This window comes from Paroedura picta, chromosome 11 (assembly GCF_049243985.1).
Source record: "Paroedura picta isolate Pp20150507F chromosome 11, Ppicta_v3.0, whole genome shotgun sequence".
In the NCBI taxonomy this organism is placed as follows: domain Eukaryota; kingdom Metazoa; phylum Chordata; class Lepidosauria; order Squamata; family Gekkonidae; genus Paroedura; species Paroedura picta.
In genome coordinates this window covers 3,112,357-3,134,144 of record NC_135379.1, presented here as the reverse complement: position 1 = coordinate 3,134,144, position 21,788 = coordinate 3,112,357, and the positions used below count along the sequence as shown (strand labels likewise).

Sequence of the window (21,788 nt, the reverse complement as noted above, 5' to 3'; positions counted from 1 at the left end):
AGGAACCAAAGTCATGGCTTTGAACGACATAAATACAATAAATAAAATAAATACGTGTAGAACAGTACTGGAGTTTTTTTGCCACATCCGTTTTACTGTGTTTAGTATATTGTATATTCTTGTTTTTATAGATTTTATTGTATGGTTATATATGCTGTAACTCACCCCGAGCCTCCGGACAGAGGCGAGTAACAAATCTAAAACATAATGAATAATAATAATAATAATAATAATAATAATAATAATAATGACAACATCTGGAGGTGGGGGGATTCACAGTTCGAGTAGCACAGCAGTGGAATGGGCTGCCAAAGGAGGTGGGGGGGTCCCCTTACTGGCCCTCTTCAAGCAGCGCTGGACAGATGCTGATCCTGCACTGAGCAGGGGGTGGGACTAGATGGCCTCCATGGCCCCTTCCCACTCTAGGATTCTGAGTCTAGTTCAGCAGTGGAAGGGGCTGCCTGAGGAGGTGGGGAGCTACCCCTCACTGGTGGTCTTCAAGCAGCAACTGGACAGATCCTTCTCCTGGATGCTTGAGGCTGATCCTGCACTGAGCAGGGGGTGGACTAGATGGCCTTTCTGGCCCCTTCCCACTCTAGGATTCTATTTTTCTAAGCAGAGCAGCATCTGAGGAAGCTCCCCAGCAACTTAGATATTATTTTGACAAGCACAAGTTTGGGAGTGTATAGAATGGATCCTATTCAAGCTAGAAACACCAAACTTATTGGGGATTTCCAGCTGCTTCTCCTCTCCCTGCCTGCCAGGTTTGTTGAGGATTGCATGTTCAAGGTCTGAGTTACAGCCCCCCACAGAACTGACCACCTGTCATTTCCCCCGAAGACATTTTCCTAGGAGCACCTTCTGGGGGGGGGGCATAAATCCAATCCCCACCAAACCTGACAGGCAGCTAGAGGAGAGACAGCCAGAGATCCCACATACTTTTGGTGCATAAATGAACTGAAGGATTGTAAAGCTGCTACCAACAGCCCAAGCGCAATGTTCTGTACATTATGAGGCTTAAAAAGATAAAATAAAAGCAAAGCAAAACCGTGGAGAATTGCTAATGCATTGATTCCACTCCAGCTATAAAACTGGGTAATTAAGATCCAACCCCCCAGAGAGAAATTCCGAGAAGGAGCCTTTTGAAGGGATTGCGCGAGTCCACTCCTCCAAAGCACTTTCTTCTGAAGCTGCCCGGAGGAGGCAGGGAGCAAAACTCTCAGACACCAGCAAAAAGCTGCAAATTGCTGCAGAGTCACATTCAGCTACAGCCACAATCCCCTCCCATCACCACAAACAGACTCGGGAAGGCTAGAGTGGCCAGGTCTCCCCTGGATCCCCAGTCGAAGACAAAAGGGTTAGGGTGGCCAGCTCCAGGCCAGGAAACTCCTCAAGATGTGGGGGTGGAGACTGAGGAGGACAGTGGGGTGCAGTGCCATGGAGTCCCCCCCCTCCCAAGCAGCCCTTTCCTCCGGGGGAACTAGACTCTGTATTCTGGAGATGAGCAGAAATTCCTGGGGATCCCCAGGTCCCCCCTGGAGGCTGGCAACCCTTGGGAAAGCCAGCTTCAAGGAGCTGGAAATTCCTCCCCGCCCCCACCTTCATTCCCGATCTCCAATTTGTTGCCCTGGGCCCTCTTAATCCCATCTCCACATTCCTCCTGCTTTGATGCTTGGCACCTGGAGAGTTATGGTGCTTATTAAATATTTTCTGCATTGAAAGTGTGCTTTTTTTTTTTTGCTTTTCTTTCTTTTTTTCTTTTGGTCTTACTCAGCCTCCTGTTGCATGCCTACGTCGAATGCGGGGGAACCTTGGAACAAAACGAATGCCGGTCCTCAAAGAAATGAGTTACAGCTGTAATATGCCTCTGCCCTTTCTCAGTTCGGTGCTGGAGAGGTGAGCTAAATCCACACAAACGACCCTAAAGACACCCCTGAAAATCCCCCTCTCCGAAAAAAGCAGCATTTATGGAAGCATCTTGGCTTGCATCAGGACAGGAAGAAGTGATAAAAGCCCAAGTTCTACTAACAGAAATGCCTCGGTTGCATTGGTGGAAAGAGACCAAGTCATCCAAGCTAGGGACACCCCTAAGCAGCCAACCTGGCAGTCTTCAAGCAAAGGTTGGATACACACTTTTCTTGGATGCTTTAGGATGCTTAGGGCTGATCCTGTGTTGAGCAGGGGGTTGGACTAGATGGCCTGCATGGCCCCTTCCAACTCTATGATTCTATGATTCTAACCTCCAGGTGAGGCCAGAAGACCTCCTGCAATTACAACTGATCTTCAAATGGCCAAGATCAGTCCCCTTGGAGAAAATGACTACTTTGCAGGGGGGGGGCTGTATGGCGTCCATTGAAAAGCGTGTTCAGTACGATGCAGAGTTGCTCATGGAGTGAAACACCAGCTCTTGATTAGATCACACTGGGAAACATAGGCCCCCACCCAACTTACACACAGTCATGATTGGCTCCCTGCAAGTCTCCAGGTTTAACCGAATTGGGCCGTTCAAAAGATCCGGTGGCAGGACCGATCCTGTGTGCTATCCAATGGCATCAATGTCCATGCTGTTTGAATCACAGGTGCATTGCCCTGCACCCACTACACTGGTGCTTTGCCCCTTTGCATACTTAAACCCTGCCAACAGTTAAAAATGGCAAAACAGAGCTGAGGATCCATTCTCTCTTCCAGGCATACCCCTAAAGGCAGACACCTTTCCTCCCAGTGTTAACCTGGGTGAAATTCGCTGTCAGATGTTTTTAAAATGTCTTGTGTTGTTTTTTTAGGAAGAGTTACCTACCCTGCAGGACTGTTGTAAAAGAGCCCCTGTTGACCCTTTATACACCATATATACATTATATCACTGCTTAGTGTTCCTCAGGACCATAAAATGAACTCTTGAGTCCACTGGCACCATTGAAAGCAGCAAAGTTTACTCCTGGGAATAAGATTTGTATGCATGCAGAGTTCTTCAGTTTCATTGAAACCTGTGGCTTCAGACCAACACGGCTACCCACCTGAATCCATTAGGGCCATAAATGCAAACTAGGAGGCTAGAGGAAATTCAATAAGGGATGCAAATACAAACCTGAGGGTCCATATCAGCTTTCTTTGTTTCAAATTTCCCTGTAGTGGAAAAATGGGTTGCCCGCTTAATTCTTTTGCTCTCTAAAATGCAGGCTGTGGTCACACTCCACGTAGCCAGGGCCAAGTCCTCAGACCCCAACTAAGGAGATGGAGCAAGACGAGATTACAAAATCCAAGGAGCTGGATAAACAAAACTCCCTGCTGGGTAGGCCTGTCACCACCTCTGAATGGTTCTCTGAACTTTCAAGACTCCGAGGTAGCCCTGAGGCCTATCAGGGACTTAACAGGTATTGTAACTCTGTCCAGAGCTAAAAGACCACCAAAGCAGCAGGGAGACCCAGGGAAAAGGTGCAGTTTATTCAAAGAAACAGACAACAATTTTTTAAAATTATTTTGGTCTTATTCAGGTGCACACAGGCAAGTTAATCTACCAAGCAATGCCAAAAATAAAGACATTGCGAAGCATCACGTTCTAGCACATTGCACTCACACAGGAAGAAGGAATGGCAAAGGTTCAAAGTCCAGGGTCCCAAATGGTCAAGCCACATGCAGGATACACCTTGCAGAGACTGACAGACAAAAGGGTACAACAACCAGGCTCATTTGGCAATTTATCCGTAAACCAACAGCATTAGTGATGTCAAAGCAGAAGAGTCAAGAAGAGCCAGCCCTAGGTCAGGAGAGGGGGTGCTGATTTCTTCTAACAAGAGCCCTAAGTTAATTGAAAACATCTGCAGCTTGTTACCTTCTCTGAGTTAGCCCTTGTTGGAGCTAGCCTTCCGAGGACACAGGTGTAGGTCCTGATTGGGGAGCAAGTCCATGCACCAGAAGAAGCAGTTCTGGGATGGCCTCCTCTGGCACTTGGAGTCGCCCCACTTCTATTTCTTCTGGTGTGCATGGATTTGCTCTCCAGTTGTTAAACAGAAGCGGGGATTGAAATCCATTCTTTTGCTACAGCCCTCAGGCTGACACTCTTGCAAAAAGGATGGGCTCTCAATTAAGCATCAAATTGATTTGACCTTAAAGACTTGCACCTGTAGTCTTGGCATTGCAGCAACCAGCTCTGTGCTGCTGTTTCTTCTCCAGCTTTCTCCAATTAGCTTGATGAGAATCCGACTCATTGCCAGGGCAGGTCTTAATGAGAGCACCTTTTCCAGCTAGAGCTCTGATTGGCTATTGCTTCTTTGACACCAAGGTTTCCAGTAGCCTGACCCTAAATTGGTAGATGATTTTGATTGGCTCTGAGTATGGAGACCCTTGTAGGGCTTCTTCCGTAAGTATCCATCTTGCTACGGTCAATCCCTTTTATTTTGTGGAACCTTGGTTCCTTTAGACCTGGGGTGGGCAAACTGCAGCCCTCTAGATGGCCGTGGACTACAATTCCCACAAGCCCCTGCCAGCGTTTGCTGGCAGGGGCTCATAAGAACTGTAGTCCATGGACATCTGGAGGGCCGCAGTTTGACTACCCCTGCTTTAGACGCATACACACCGAGGCTTGATGGATTTAGACTCTGCTTTTGCTCTTGGACTTCGAATCTCAACCCTTGTAGCCTCTTGCTTGTGAGTATTAGCCATTTTAGATAAGGCACGTTAAACAACTTTATTGTTTTGTTCACGGCCTGTAAGGTAATAGATTTATTTGAATATGTCCATGGGGTTTTAAAAGTTAACAGCAATATCAATAACAAATTTACAAGAAATGGGCAATAAAACAGAAGGCCCCTTAAAATAGAACAGTTCCCTATTTTAAACCATCGTACATTAAAAGCAGCCTGCAAAAAAATAAATATTTGCTGAGGTGCTGAAAACCTTGCCCCTTATTTTCTTTGTTGCCGGGACACATAACGACATCTTATATGTCACATGGGCATCAGAATCAGATAAGAGAGAGATTATCTTCTCAGCAAGGGAATAGGATCCTAAATAGGACCCAAGAAATTTGGTTCACTGCTATTAATAAACTGTGTTATCTGTGCACCTAAATAAATATCAATTTATTTATTGGTTAGATTTGTAGACCGCTGTTCCTAACAAGCTGGCTCATGGCAGGTCACAGAATTAATATAAAAACATAAAAACAAATCTCCCATAAAAACACCCCAATATTAATTTTTATAACCATTTTGTCTGAATCTTGGAAGCGCTACAAAGGCATGCCCTCCCCCAGTGTCTTCTTAGTCATACTACCATCATGTTGGGCTTCTGGACTGGGCCTGAGACACCTTGCCTTATTTCTCCTGTAGGCTCAGAAGCTGACCCTGGGCTCTTGGGACTAGGGGGATTGCAGAGTTGGTGGCAGCTCTACCTTACAGGGAGGGTGGTTTAGCCTAGCCCCCTGCTTTGTAACTATTTCTCTCCAAGAAGTTGGACCAAGGATTCAGCTTCGCCTCTTGGGTAACCACAACAATCTCCCACCCAAGGGTTCTTCCCCATCCAGAATGCGCCTAAAATGCAGCATCTGCTCCAAACTAGCTTTGAATTGTCAGGTGGTGAATGAAAAAAAGAGATCCCATAATGTTTAGGGCAGGGGTAATCGAACTGCAGCCTTCCAGATGTCCATGGACTACAATTCCCTGCCAGCATTCGCCCCTGCCAGCGTTGACTACCCCTGGTTTGGGGCAATTACCTTTTAATTTGCTGTGCAGGATTCCCTGGACAGAGGCCAACTTTGCCATTAGCAAAAATCCATTCTTCCATTCACAGTGGAATTAACATTCCTTCTTCAGCTTCTGTGCTTCTGGTCCACCGAGGGGAAGGAAAGAGGATTCTTCCTCACTGCCGTCCTTCTCCCCACCCCACCTCCCGTGTAAAACATGCCAAAGGGAATTGGCCATTGGATCATAACCATGGAAATTCTCCCTAAACCTTAGCCGTCCCCGTTCTAGCAATTCCTTCACGGTTGGTGTGACCTGATTGCTCTCCGCCATACAAGCGAGTTTCAAGTTTTGATGTCCCTGCATTTGGGGCAGCTGGTAGAAAGTATGTTTCATTCTATGGCTATTGTTGTAGCCACAGGCCATCACAACCCAACATATGCACTAGGGGTGGCCAAACTGTGGTTCTCCGGATGTCCTGTTTACAGAAAGCTCGAAAAACAGCTGAGCAATGGGGAGCAACTTGCTCAGTTGTTTTGTGAGGTCCCTTTAAAGAGCACCTCCCTGCATCTCCACTGTTTTTGTGGCTTTCACAGGGAACAGAAAGGAGGGGGTTTAAAGGGCCTCAGAGCCCCTTTGACCCCCTGCTTTCTGCTCCATCCACCACTTGCTGTGAATTCCACATCCGCAACCCAACAAGTCCGTCCCTTGTTTGACGAGCGTCTTCCCTGTTTGGGTCAATATTCTTGAGATTGTTTCTTGCTAACATTCGAGGTTATGACTGTCCTTCTCTGAGACAGCTTCTTGCTTAGTTTCTCATTCCCAAGTCGACTGGATCGGGGCAGACGGCCCAATACCTTTCAACGCCCTTCCATAACCGCTGTGTGGTGTGGTGCAGAGCAGGCAGACGTCCAAGGGGACAACACAGTTACGTCCGTGGAATCGGCATTACAAATCCAGAGAGAACTTCAGGAGGATATCACCCCAGTTCCAAAAGGCACCCGGAAGAGTTCACTCATGCTATACTTGATCAACATTACCAAGAGCTGTCTGCTGGCACGTGATATGCAAACTGGGCAACCTTACTGGGAGTATCTTGCCAAGCCAGACAAGCTGCCTATAGCTCTCTCGGAGGTGCCATGCTGGCATTTTCCCTCCCCTTTTTGGGTACCTGGCTCTCGTTATCTCTGACAAACAGGCACCTGTCTCGTGTGCTAATGGGATCGCTCTCCCTGAAAGACAAATTGCCACCCATCTGCCTTCAGGGCCCATTGCGGCTTCCTCGCTCGCTCCGTGGTCGGACGGGGGAACGGAAGAGGGGAATCGGAAAGCGGCTGAGAAGGTTTCGGCATTACCAAATAGAGCAGGCCTGCGGGTGGGAATAGATTCGGGTGGGTCGCCGTGTTGGTCTGAAGCAGCAGAACAAAGTTTGCATCCAGGGGCATCTTTCAGATCAACAAAGTTTTACTGGCAGTGCAAGCTGCCAAGGCAGTCTCCGGAGCCAGTTTAGTGTAGTGGTTAGGAGTGCGGACTTCTAATCTTGGTATGATTCCCCGCTCCCCCACATGCAGCCAGCTGGGCTCGCCACAGCACTGATAAAACTGATTTGTCCTATTTTACATTTGGTGATGGTGACTATTCTGTATGCCAAGAAACGTTGATGATGGTGAAGTACTCAGGTTCTGGCCCAAGCATTCCTCTTAGCACTGAGACCGCTGAAAAATCTCCTGGGACATTCTGGGCAGTTGTTGGCCATAATTTTCAACCTTCCAGCTTTCTTCCAGTGTGTCATTCTTGCCATGTGAAAAAAGAGAGAGGGAAAGAGGGAGAAGGGTTTCCTATTGCGATTGTGTTTCCAAGAGGGCCATGACGTGCGTAAGAATGACATTGTTGGGGTTGGAATCTTTTTCAGTGGAAGAGGGGGTGAGCAGATTGGCAAAGAAGGAAGGGGGACATCAAGAGCAGCTCTCTGAGCAGGGGACCATGATGGAGGCCACGGATGCCACGCCAGGCGATTCCTTGAGGCGGCGGGTTCCTTAGCAACTTCCCTGAGGAAGATTAAGGTGCATTGCTCAGGGCCTCCTGCGGAGGAATGTTTTGTCTTTGATACGCACGGTTTCAAGGCCCATCAGTTGCTGCATAATTTGCTGCAATTGTGTGGGTGGGTGGGGGGTGGGTGTGTTACCTTCTTTTCAGCTTGATGCTTCCTAGCTGTTTTTTTTTTTTTAATGCATTTATCACTCCCTCACAATACTGGGGAAAAAAAAACCGCACAATCTTCAAATGTGCATGTATACATCACTACCTGCAAAGCTTTTAACTATGCCATCCTGAAATAACCCGGCCTTCAAATGTAGGTCCATAAATGTGTGTGCAGAACGGTCCACGGTTTGAGTCTTGAAGCACAAAATGGGGGGGGGGGGGGGCGGAGATGTGCTTCTAACGGATGAAGGGAGCTCTGACTATTGAAAGTTTCTACCCCCAAAAATCTTGCTCATCTCTAAGCAGCTCCTGGAGTCAAATTTTAAAAAGTATGTCTTATTTTAGACAGCCATTCCCGCTTTTAGCATCCCTGTTCGCCGTCTCTCTGTGGGAGAGCTGGCTGTTTTGGACTCTCCCGCCTGCAAAGAAAGTCAACTGAAAGCTGCTAGTTGTTTCATTTTAATTTTGTTTTTGCACCAGGTCTTAGAAGAAGACCTCGGCAAGGGTATTCCGGGGCTTGTAGTGTGTCTGTCTGAAATACGAGCCGCCTCAGCCGTTCAGCAAATCTCTCTCTCTCTGTTAGACAAAGTTATCTCATAGCTACACGTATGAGACTTTCCCCTCCTCGTGAAAAGCCATCCATCCTGTGCCCCTCTCCTGGGTTAATCTTTTCTTTGGGGCTGCCATGATGGATGAGCAGCCTCCGAGCTCCATCATTAGAAATTCGATTGGAGAGCTTCTGTCTCCATCTCCTGCTCCGGGGTTTTTTTCTCCGTTAGCGGTTTGTTCAGGAGACACGCTTTTGTGACATTCTCTGTTTGGAAATATCCTCTTTCCCCCCTGTCACAAATTAGCTGCCATTCCTTAGGCGTCACTCTCCTAAGCCTGTGGCTGCTGACTTCCAGGGTGAGGGCTTTGAGATCTCCCGGGATTACAGATGATCTCCCAACCACAGAAATCAGTTCCTCTGGAGAAGATGGGGTGGTGAGGACTGCCAGCCTCCAGGTGGAGCCTGGGGGGTCCCCTAAAATTACAGCTCATCCCCAGACTAAAGGGATCCATTCCCCTGGAGAAAATGGTTGCTTTGGAGGGGGGACTCCGTAGCATTATCCTCCACTGAGGTCCCTTCCTGCCCCAGATCCCGCACAGGATCTGGGGAGACCAAGACGGTAGGTCACTTGACCCTCTCTCATCCTGCAGTTTTCCCACCAGACCAAATTTCTTCTCCGTTCACCCCCTCTCTGCTTGGCTGCTGCTGGAGGAAGGCAATCTTCTGCTCTCGCCTCCTGCACCATGATTATATCAAAACTGGAAAGGTATTTAGAAGTGGATTGGTCCCCTTAACTTGTTTGCCCAGCCCATAACGCTCCAGGAAAGGAGTGAATGTCCTTGGCCGCAGCTATTTGTCAATTCTTGAGTTCCCTTTGAGAGTCAGTCTGATGTTATCTGGTTCCATCGTTGGTCAGTGTCATGGTAGATATATCCGTGGATGCTTACATGTCCCCTTGTAGAAGGTTGAGGTTCTACTGTTATTGTAGAATCATAGAGTCAGAAGGGGCCATACAGGCCATCTAGTCCAACCCCCTGCTCAACGCAGGATCATAGAATCATAGAGTTGGAAGGGGCCACACAGGCCATCTAGTCCAACCCCCTGCTCAATGCAGGATCAGCCCAAAGCATCCTAAAGCATCCTAAATTGTCTGCTGTTCACTTGCAACCTTCTCCGTCAGATTGTTCAGTTTAACTCCCCCTCCTTTATCCATTTGCTCTCGCCTCCCTGTGAGGAGAAGAGTGTCAGGGAGGGATTCAGGAGACAATGACTGGCGAGGGAGGGGAGATTCAGCGGCCCCCTCCCCCCATTGCACTTCCACGGAAAAGGACAGCCAGTCAAGGGCTCTCTTTGAGTTCCAAAAAGGATCCGTCTGAGAAGCCCGTGCGTGGTTTCTCTCGTGCCCGTATAATGCGGTCTCAGGCGTCTTGCGCGATCAATGCCGGAAATCTTAATTAGTATCTGTGAGGAAATAATGAAGCCATTCTTGTCTTTTTATTGCCTTCTATGCATGCTGCTCTTGCCTCTGCCGCTTTCCTTCCCGATTGTGGTATTAAGCGTTTTGTGGAGTTGAGGGAATAGGAATACCCTGACTTGTCTTTCTGACAACACCCCAAGCTCAGCGGCGGGCAGGTAGATTCAGGTGGGCGGTGATGCTGATCTGAAGCAGCAGAGCAAAGTTTGAGTCCAGGGGCACCTTTAAGACCAACCGAGTTTAAATCTGCATATAAGTTTTCATGCGCATGCACATGTATCTGAAGAAGTGGGCATGCACACAACATCGCATATCCAAAATTAATATAATTCATGAATCAATTAATATAATTTATTGAATGTGCTGCCTAAAGAGGAGGAAGTTGATGGGGAGGGGGACCTTATTGCAGTCAAGTATTTGAAAGGTTGTCAGAGGAGGGCAGGATGCGGTTCCCGTTGGCAGCAGAGGAGAGGACCTGCGGTAATAGCTTTAAATTATCTGTAGAATGCTACCAACTAGATATCAGGAAAAAAATTCACAGTCAGAATAGTTCAGCAGTGGAAGGGGCTGCCCAAGGAGGTGGGGAAGCTCCCCCTCACTGGCCATCTTTAAGCAGCGGCTGGATAGATCCTTCTCCTGGATGCTTGAGGCTGATCCTGCACTGAGCAGGGGGTGGGACTGGATGGCCTGCAAGGGCCCCTTCCCACTCTATCATTCCCAAAGAAGAAAGATTGAATCCTGTGGCACCTTTAAGAGCAACAACATTTTATTCAAGGTGTGAGCTTTCGTGTGCAGGCACAGTTCTTCAGGCAGTGAAATGGAAATCATCAGATGAAGATCTTTCCAGATCTTAGAAGCTAAGCTGGATTGCCTCCAGCCAGTACTTAGATGGAAGACCTTCAAGGAAGTCCAGGGCTGCTCAGGAAGTCCTCTGGTCACCTCTTGCCCTTGAAAGCCCTTTAAAGTCAGCAGTGGCTTGATGGCAAGGTGTCCGCCACACCCGTCACGGTGAGTGTCTACCAGAAGTAAGCTGACCCACGGGTGACTTGGGGTAGTCTCCGTCTCTTTCCAAGCTCACAATTTCCCAAATGAGCCCCTGATGGCAAAGCGACTCTTCCTGCTAACGGTGGAACTCATTTCATTCCTTGAAACGCACGGCGATGTGTTTTGGAAAGGAGGAAATTAGATTTGCGAGAGTAAGAGAATGAAAACTACTGTCAGCTCCCATTAGCGTAATTCCAAGCTACGTCCTCTGAGGAAAGAGGGTATTATTTGGAATGCCGACAAGCCTTCATTTAAATTTTGTGTAAGCCTTTTGAATGGCTGTCAAAACCTCCTCGCCTGATTGGAACAAGTTACACAGATTTTTGACGCCACTCGCTCTTTTCCCAGGTGCTGCAGGAAGAAAGTTGATTTGTTTGAGTGTTTTGTGGATACCGTGGACCACCAAAAAGACATATCGGTGCTTCTAGATCAGGGGTAGTCAAACTGCGGCCCTCCAGATGTCCATGGACTACAATTCCCAGGAGCCCCTGCCAGCGTTCGCTGGCAGGGGCTCCTGGGAATTGTAGTCCATGGACATCTGTAGGGCCGCAGTTCGACTACCCCTGTTCTAGATCAAGCCCAGAAGCAAAAGAAGAGCTGTACCGTGCTTTTTACTACCCAAAGGAGTCTCATCCACCACGGATCGTGTCTCTGTGTCACGTTCCCACGTGCTGAGATGCTCATAACTCAACAAAACGCTTTTCATCCCATTTCACATTTGGCAGCCTATCTCACCTGGCGAAGCACATCCCCGCTTCAATCGAGCGTTCAGTGACTGGCCGAGCTAAATTGGATTGCCAATGCCTTGCCAACTGGGCTTGTTTCTTCGTAAGGCAGGATGAAGCTATTTCTCTGTCACTCTCTTCCTTGCCTCCCGCTCCTCTAAACTACGGCCGTGTGCCACACGCGGCTCATGCCAGCTTGCCCGTTCTCCCGTCCGGGAGTTGAACCGGCCCACCCGAGGCCTCTTCGAAGCAGCTCCCCCTTCTCCTTGCTTCATACGACAGAGAGACTCGGTAGGCTTCCCTGTGTCTCCGTGTGGTGTGCATTACAATCTTCCAGCGCAGGGGTAGTCAGCCTGTGGTCCTCCAGATGTCCATGGACTACAGTTCCCATGAGCCCCTGCCAGCATTTGGGAATTGCTAGCGGATCTGGGACCTGCCCGTTAGATGGGAAGACTCTCTCCTATTTTGACATCCTGTTAGGTCAGAAAGTGGGCTTCCCGCCTGAATTCGGGGTCAAGGAGTTGCAAGGGCCAGGGGAAAAAGCTAGCCGTGATCTATTTAGTTCTTAGCCTTCAGCAAAATAGCTATCTGTTGGTGCTGATTTCCTGTAGAAGCCGCCTTGACTTAAATAAAGACTGCATTAGGTTATGCCATGCCTGGGGCTCGAGGGCAGGTTTTGCACCATGGTATGCTCGGCAAGGAAGCAGATGGGTAAGTCTTTTGTATTATCGATCTGCAGTTTTTGTGGCCGCTGCCCCTCTGCCTATCACACCCAGGGTTGGGTGCTTCGGCATCCGAAGCAGCGCCTCCCCTCCCCCTGTGCCACGGTGCTGGCTGCTTCAGGCACAAAAGGCCGCTTCAGACACTAAAGCACCCAGCCCTCCAGCAAGTCTGCCTGGCAAAGAATCCCTGATTTCTCCCAACACGCCTAGGAACAGACTCTTCCATCTTGCAGGTGTGGTCAACTGATCTTCTCAGCCTAGGGCCAGGGTTAGGAAGGGGATCTTGGGCTCTTCATGACGACCTGTGAGCCACCGGCAGGGAGGGGGAGGATCAGGAGGGGTGAGGTCATTATCTAGAAGGTTCCAGCAACAACCCATCCTGATTGGATTGCCATCGTCCCCCGATGCCAGTTGGCCGGAAAAATATAATTGGGCTAAGAGCTGTTGAGAGGAGAACCAGTTTGTATTCTGAGGGGACTAAAGACCTTGACTACCATTTCCTTTTATTGCAAAGAACAAAAATAGAGAACGCTCGAGCTTTGTGACTGCAAGACTGAGACATCTAATGCAGATTTCAAAGGTAGATGGTTAGCTTTGTTTGCTTTCATTGCTGTATGAGGTTACGGTGGGCCCAAGGTCACCAGGAGAGCTTCCATGGCAGAATGAGGATTCAAAGCCTGGTGTCACCCATCATAAGAACCTCAGAAGAGCCCTGTTGGATCAGACCAGTGAGGGTCTATCTAGCCCAGCATCCACTTCCTCTGGAGGTCCAACAACAGGGCAGAGAAGCCAAAGACCTTCCCTTGAGAAGAAACTCAGAAGAGCCCTGAGGGATCAGACCAGGGATCTAGTCCAGCATCCTGTCTAACACAGTGGCCAACCAGTTCTTCTGGAGGGCCAAGAACAGGGCATGGAGGCTGATGCCTTAACAAGAACATCAGAAGAGCTCTTCTGGATCAGACCAGTGGTCCATCTATTCCCCCATCCCGTCTCACACAGTGGCCAGCCAGTTCCTCTGGACAGCCAACAGCAGGGCATAGAGGCCAAGGCTTTCCCCTAATGTCCCATCCATGCTCTAGGATTCAGAGGATTAGTGCCTCTGAATGTGGAGGTTCTCCTTGGCCACCATGGTGAGTCACCATTAATAGACATCCTCCATGAACCATCTAAATCCCCTTTTCAAACTGTTGATTCTTGTGGCCATCATGACATCCTCTGGCAGCAAATCCCACATTTTAAGCTCTCTCTGCATAAAGTAGTATATCCTTTTGTCCACCCATCAGCTTCACTGAATGCCCTGGAGTTCCAGGATTTTGGAAGAGGGGGGAGAAATTCTCCACCCCCTGCCTCTCTCACATCCCTCCTCTGACCACTACACAACAGAAGCCCTTGCTGAATCAAGAGCAATTGCTGAATTCAGTGCAAGGCAGCATTGTGTATGTGTGTGTGTGTGTGTCCTTGCGCACAAATTAAACAAATGGGACTAGAATAAATGGGAAAGTGCCTCCTTCCGTATATGGGTCTGACAGTGTTACTAACACAGAGTTTATTTTAATGATGTAAACACGTTAATTAAAGTCACACTAGCTGTTCCCCTACAAAGCTTCTGAGACTCTAATCAGCCAGCAAGAACGGGCTCTTGGCGAGAACCTCCTTGACCCTATAAGGTTTCTTCCCCATTCTGGGTTTAACTGTCAGAAGACAGAAAGGGACGGAGTAGATGACTCAGAATGAAGCAGACCAACAAAAATGCCACACTTCAGATTTAAGGTGGATCCTTTGGCATGGTTTATTATGGACGTAAGTGCTGTTTGCAACTGACTAATGGCCACTCTAGCAAAGGGTTTCCAGGGCAAGTGAGAAGCAGAGGTGGCTGGCCACGGCCTTCCTCTGGATCGCCAAAGGAATTTAGGGTCATTAGGCAGAGGCTAGGGATGCCAGCCTCCAGGTGGGGGCTGGGTATTCCCTAGAATTAGAGCTCACCTCCGGACTAAAGAGATCGGTTCCCTTGGAGGAGGAGTGGGGAATCAAACCCAGGTCTCCAGATTTGAATCTGCCACTCTGTAGACCACACTGGCTCTCATGCACCCCCGTAACGTACAGTTGGAGCAGCAAAATCAAGCAACTGTTAAGGGCTTCTCTTAATGTTCCTGGATCATCTCATCAACAATTTCCTGATTCCAGCACAGGGAGGAATTTTTTGATAAATTGATTGCTTCCCATCCCGGAATCCATCTGCTGGGTGTTTACCCCTCTTCCCTCATTGTCCAAACATCCAAATTCACCATCTCCTTCATCTTAATATTATGATATCTGCGGAGAATTTGGCTCCTGTGAGGAGGTAAATATTTTAATGATTCACCCGTCTGGCAGACTGATTCTTTTCCCCTCCTCTTGTTCTAACGAGGGGTGTGCGTTCAGCTGTATTCGAACTGAAAAAAGACCTGGAAAATCGAATCTACTACAGGTATAGCTGACCTGTGTAGGGTTGGCAGATCTCCTGGTCAGGATGGGGAGTCCTCCAGTTTTAGGATACAATCCCCCCCCCGAATGCCCCCAAGCCCTTTCCAAACCTCAATAACACCACAAATTTTTGCAATGTGCTGATGGTACATGGAAGTGATATTGGCACATCGGTGACGTTGGGGGGGGGGAGCCATGCTCTATTTCTGAGTCAAAACTCTAAGGTTAGAAGCTAATTCTACCATAGAGTTTTTGCCCAAAAGCCAGAGCATCCCCCCCATGATGTCATTGATGTGCCAAGATCACTTGCAAGTGGTGTACACACGTTGTGTTAATGTGTGACACTCCTCCCCCCTCCTAGACTGCACACCCCCATCTCCTGCCAGCACCTATGAGGAACCCAGCAGCCCTCCTGAAGCCCCACCACAAACTGGGGAGGAGGAGAACCTTCTGAGGAGAACCTTCTGCAGTTTGCTCCTTTTGCACAAGAGACGGGAAGGACGGCAGAGGTGACGTTGCCGTGTGTGATTAGCAGATGAACGTAAAGCCCTGGCATTCCCTCCGACTCCAGGCATTCATCTCTCAAGTGCTTATGGTTTCTTCATGCGTTGCTTCCTCAGCAGACCAGCAATCTTTCACTTCTGTGGGAGAGGTGGGTGGATGGCGCACAGTCCGGGATGAATCATCTCCATCTTGGGTTTAATGGGAAGTGTGTCTCAATGCTTTATTTATGAAGGCAAAGAAGAGTCACAGTGGATGATCCCATGCGAGCCGTCAGCTCCAAAACGCTGAGTCCAAATGCAGCTGCCAAAGGGTTGGGACTGTCCAAACCGGTTTGTTTATCTCCTTCCTAACCCACCTTTCTCCCCAGTGGGGCCCAAAGCAGCTGAAGCTCAGGGGTAGATCATCTATTCAGCATACAGAAGGTCCCAAGTTCAATCCCCAGCATCGCCAGTAATGTGAAGGACCTCTACTGGAAATTTGGAGAGCAGCTGCCAATCTGAGTAGGCAATGCTGACCTTGGGGTGGCCAGTCATCTGCTTCAGTATAAAGTAGCTTCAGTTTGTTAGGGAAAGGCCATGGTTCAGCAGTAGAGCATCTGCTTGGCACACACACAGAAGGTCCCAAGTTCAATCCCCAACATCTCCAGTGTTGTGAAGAACCTCTCCTGGAAACCACAGAGAACAGCTGCTGACCTGTGCAGACAATATGGAATTTGGCCGACCAATGATCTGATCCAGTATTAGGCAGCTTCGTGTATCTGTTGGTTAGGAAAAAGCCATAGCTCAGCAGTAGAGCCTCTGCTCGACAAGCAAAAGGTCCCAAGTTCAATCCCTAACATCTCCAGTGATGTGAAGAACCTCTACTGGAAATTATGGAGAATGGCTGACAATCTGAGTAGACAATGGACCTTGGGGGACGGAAGGTCTGATTCCATATCAGGTGGCTTCATGTGTCTAGGATTCTGAGGACCCTTGGAAGAGCTGATTTCATTCAGGCACAAGGCAGACGGAAGCCAGACTCTCCAAGCAGAAGTTGCTATACCACCGGACTCTCCATTGCACAGTTGCGACACCACTGGGTTCAAGTGAGGGCAGGACAAAGCTTCTGCTAAACTGCCAAATATGTTCCAAGGAAGGTTCTCATCATGCCTGAGGACCATTAGCTAGAGAATGTCAGAAAGTCAAGTCTTAAGCCTGCCATTTGCCCACTATTGGTGGACAGCCACCTATCATGGGAGGGAGGGTGGAACGGTGGGAGGAGACATCAATGATGCCTCAATATCACTTCTGTCTGGAACCCAGAAGTGAAATCAGCACCACTCTAGGAATCTTCCTGATCTCTGTTGTGTTTACCATCGAGACGGGGCAAAGTCCCTAGAGTGTCAGCTGTGACCATTAGCCAGCAGGGCTCCTCTTGTGTTCTCACGCCGCATTTCCCGACAGGGCTTTAAAGAAACGGACAAGAATATCCTGGCTGGCCTCCTCTCCTTTTAGTCTCTTGCCTGTGAGTCTGTGTGTCTTTTAGCGCCTATGAATTGTTAATGCCAAAAAATCTGTAAGTACAAATCTTCTTGCATTTAGTCGATTTTGCCTTCTTATTACAAGGGTTTCCCTTAAATAAATGATAACCTTTTCCCCAAAGTTCTCCCCTTTTGCCTTTGAAGCTATGCTCGGAGTTGTAGTAACTAAAGGGACTTAAGGATGTGCCAAAGATGCTCTTGAAGTTCCCCTTGTAGGCCAGGGGGCCGCTTGTGTGGGCTGCCCTGAGAGAGTCGTGGGGGGCACCAGTCAAAACCGGAAAAGGTCTCTGAAAAAGAGACAGCGGCTTAGTGGCAGAGCATCTGCTTGGCATGTAGAAGGACCATCAAGGTCACTATTGTCAACTCTGACCAGCAGCAGCTCTCCAGGGATTCAGGCAGAGGTCTTCCCCATCTCCTCCTGCTTGGTCCTTTTAGCTGGAGATGCTGGGGATGGAACCTGGGACCTTCTGCATGGCAAGCAGAGGCTCTACCACTGAGCCAGGGTCTCATGTCAAGGTCTCTCCCATCCCCTCCTGCCTGGTCCTTTGACTGGAGATGCCGGAGATTGAACCTGGGACCTTCTGCCTGCCAAGCAGAGGCTCTGCCACTGAGCCAGGGTCTCAGGCCAAGGTCTTTCCCATCCCCTCCTGCTGGTCCTTTTAACAGGAGATCCGGGGGATTGAACCTGGGACCTTCTGTCTGGCAAGCAGAGGCTCTGCCACTGAGCCAGGGTCTCAGGCCAAGGTCTCTCCCATCCCCTCCTGCCTGGTCCTTTGACTGGAGATGCCGGAGATTGAACCTGGGACCTTCTGCCTGCCAAGCAGAGGCTCTGCCACTGAGCCAGGGTCTCAGGCCAAGGTCTTCCCCATCCCCTCCTGCCTGGTCCTTTTAACTGGAGATGCTGGGGATTGAACTGGGGACCTTCTGCAGGCCAAGCAGAGGCTCTAGCACTGGGATTCTGAGGAGAGGAGTTCCTGCAGATATGAGGCCCCAAAGCCATGAAGGGCTTTGTAAGTGGCTGCCAATAACTTTGACCGAATCCCATAACCGAGGGGCAGCCGTAGAGTACCCACAGACTGGGTGTCAGGTGATCCTGGGCTCCTGTCAATATTCATCATGGTAAGTGGGTCAAAGTGACCCCCCAAACTGCTCCGATGCATCAGGCATCTCTGTTTTACCACCAGCATTCAACTCAGAAAGGATTAGCGAGATTGGATCAGCAAAAACAAAAAAAAAGAGGTTTGCAAAAATACCACAAGTAATTTCCGGTTCTTGAGGCAATAAAGGAGTCGGCAGATCTGGAGATACCGTCTGGTTTCCTGACAGGTGGAGCGGTGCCTCGGTGGAACAGGCTTCCTCAGGAGGTGGCCACCTTTCCTTCTTTGGGGGCTTTGGAGGCTGGAAGGCCACTGAACAGCCATGTTGATGCTGTGAATTTAGGCCAGGCTCCCATGAAACCCTGGGGCTTCTTGATGGCTCTGGACCGGTTTCCCGAATGGGTGGGAGTTAATTCATTTATACTTATATGATATTTTAAATTGGTTGAACATTCACAGGGTGATTTCACCATCTATGGTCATGTTGACCTGCCCACCCCTTCCCCAAACGACCAATGATGGGCCGGGGAGGGTGGGAAGGGGAGGGGCCCTGGGTGGGCGTGGCCACAGCTCTGCTTCCCAACCCTATTCTGCACGATTCGTGCCACTTCTGGGGTTTCTGGAAGCCTGAAGACTGTTTCAGGGGTTCCTCAATGGTAACAAAGCTGAGAAAAGCAGACAGATTGTGAGAGGGAGGGCAGGAACTCAGCTCTCGTAGCCCTTGCTTACACGCCCAGGGGGATGCAAATCACAACTTTGGGATCTGGAAGGAAATTTCCTCCCGGCCAAATTGGCTCTGAGTTTGTTTGCCTTCCTCCAGGCAGAAAGCAAAGATCACTGCGGGAGTCATGGGGGGAAGTAATTGTGAATTCCCTGCACTGTGGGGGGGGGGGGGGGGGCTGGGCTAGATGGCCCTTGAGGTCCCTTCCAGTGCTGTGTTTCTGTGATCCTTCTTGCAGACTAAGGCCTTCTGCTCCGATCTTTTCTCTGTGAAGATGATGGTGATATTTATTTATAACCCGCACTTCCCCAAAAGGACAGGGTGAGTAACAACATATACAAACGCTACAGGATAACAATTAACTGTCACATTACGCAACATTTTGCAACCAAATTCTTTCAAAACCACTTTTTTATTTCTCAGTGGGGGGGGGGGGGGTACTGCAGAGGTCAGTTTGCAATATGGTGACAGCTTGATTGATGTATTCAGCCGGGAGACTGGAATTTCGGCGCTGTTTCTGGCCTCAGCCATAGGCTTGGAGGAAGAGCTTTGTTCTGGATGCCCGAGGGAACTGTCCCAGGTCCTGCAGAGCCCTGATCTCTCCAGGGAGGGAGAGTCCCACCCAGTCTTTTAGGCCCTGGCCCAGGCCAGTTGACGTCCTTGGGGATGGGGATCCAGAGCAGGTTCAGCTGGCTCGATCTTAAGCTCCTTTGAGGGATGCAGGGGAGGAGACAATCCCACAGGTATGAAAGTGGACATGACAGGGGACATGATAGCCCTCTTTATTTGAAAGGTTGTCACTTGGAGGAGGGCAGGTTGCTGTTTCTGTTGGCTGCAGAGGAGAGGACACGCAGTAATGGGTTTAAACTTCAAGTACAACGATATAGGCTAGATATCAGGAAAAAGTTTTTCACAGTCAGAGTAGTTCAGCAGTGGCATAGGCTGCCTAAGGAGGTGGTGAGCTCCCCCTCACTGGAAGTCTTCAAGCAAAGGTTGGATACACACTTTTCTTGGATGCTTTAGGATGCTTTGGGCTGATCCTGCGTTGAGCAGGGGGTTGGATGGCCTGTATGGCCCCTTCCAACTCTGTGATTCTAAGGTCTCAGACCACTTAGGGCTTTCTAGGTCATAACCAGAACCAGAACCTTGAACATGGCCCAGTCTTCAATCTGGAGCCAATGGAGCAGGGAGAGCACAGTTCAAATTTGTGCTCTTAATTGGGTCCCAGTAAGGACCCTCGTCCCTTTGGTGGTCCATTGGGTGTGGGGCGTACCCTAGCCATTTCTCCGCCCTGAAGACACCTCTGTTTATCCAGAGTTCTGGGGGTGCTCAAGTTGGTTTTCGGCTGTGTCTTGTGGGTCCTTCCTGGACTCTCTGTTCTGCTGGGCTGGAACCTGCAGCTCTTTTCTGCTAACAGTCCCTTCCCCTTGTGCAAAGCGACCTTTAGCAGGACAGATCCACGGGCTTCCAAGTCACAACGATGTTCTATTTATCTTCACGTAACGGTTAAGCGAATGTTAAACACAGCAGGGTGGGGGCAAACATGTAGGGACACTCCTCTTGCTGTACGATCTCAAAGTAAGAAGACCTTAGCTCACCCTGGAATTGTTGTAGTGAGTGACTCTACAGGCCTGGACCCTGCAGGGGCTCATGGGAATTGTAGTCCATGGACATCTGGAGAGCCACAGGTTGACTTCCCCCAGTGTAGTGGCTAGGAGAACAGTCTTCTAATCTGGCGAGCCGGGTTTGATTCCCCGCTCCTCCACATGTAGCCAGCTGGGTGACCTCGGGCTCACCACAGCACCGATACAGCTGTCCCGATCAAGTAATCTCAGGGCTCTCTCAGCCTCCCCTTCTTCACAGAGAGAGGAAAGGGAAGGTGAATGGAAGCCGCTGTGAGACTCCTTCGGGGAGAGAAAAGCGGCATCTAAGAACCAACTCTCCTTCTTCAGTAATCTCAGGGCTCTCTCAGACAGAGACATCTCTTCCCGTGAACTTGACCTCTTTTGCAACCCTCTAAGCCAGTGGCCATCTTTGCCTCTCGTGGCACTGAGCTGGTGACCATGTTGTGAATCCTGACCTAGAGGCTTCTGGAAAAAAAACTTATTTAAGTGCGTATTTCTATTTGGCCTTTCCCGCAGATGGATTACACAATTAATGCCTCTATGACCAGCACGGCTGTGGCAACAGCAAAAGTTTTGCCTCGTTCGGTCATTTTGCCTCATTCGGTCTTCCACGTCTGCGGCAGAGCAGCGGGGTGCCTCTTAACTCCTCCGTCTGATGCCATAAATTTCTCAATGAACGGCCATGCTGCCGGGAGGGAGGACGTCGTAATGGCGTATTAAATCCTTCCTGCCTGCTGGGAACGAGCCAGGAACTATTTTTAAAGCCTTAAAGGAATGCAAGGAGCCTCGTGTGCCAGGAGCCAAGCCATCCCTGCGCAGCGATCGCAATATTTCATCTTCAATTTGCTCATGGGTCCCCGCGCCTTGCCAGGAACTGGCGAAAATTCGTAAGCATCGTGATTGCATTTATCCGGGAGGGCAGCATTCGCACCCAGCGCCCAGGATGGATCGAGGGGAGACGTCTTGAAGTTTACAAACCACTGCTTTAGAAGACCACAAAGGGCTTCAGGATAGGAGGTTAGAGCCGACGCTCTCTTTGTCAAATAAATGTAGGAATTGAGATCATGGAGTCTTTACCTCCCAGTCAAAAGCCGGGAGAGGTGTTGTCAGGTAGTCAACCTGTCGTCCTCCAGATGTTCATGGACTACAATTCCCATGAGCCCCTGCCAGCAAATGCTGGCAGGGGCTCATGGGAATTGTAGTCCATGAACATCTGGAGGACCATGCACATCATAATCAGCATGACTGGAGCAAAGGGGAAATGCCCGGCAGGGTTGAAATCAGCATCTGCAGTGAGGGGAAACTCCGATGTCCCCACTGAACACACACCCTGGGGAAGGGGAACCTTTTTTCTGAACTTGTTAATTAACTTGAGTTCAGCATTAAGACTGGAGATGCCTGCAACCAACAGAAGAAGAAGAAAAAAACCTGATGCATAGCTAAAGTATTAATGTGACCCATTAA

General features: G+C 49.3%; 1 long non-coding RNA gene across 1 annotated transcript; it reads left to right on the top strand.

The window, feature by feature from the left end:
* Nucleotides 1-4,537: 4,537 nt before the first annotated feature.
* On the top strand, nt 4,538-21,298 carry LOC143821124 (uncharacterized). Its single transcript, XR_013225690.1, has 3 exons — nt 4,538-4,644; nt 18,938-19,020; nt 20,841-21,298. It is a non-coding gene; the product is annotated as an uncharacterized LOC143821124 (long non-coding RNA).
* Nucleotides 21,299-21,788: the final 490 nt, after the last annotated feature.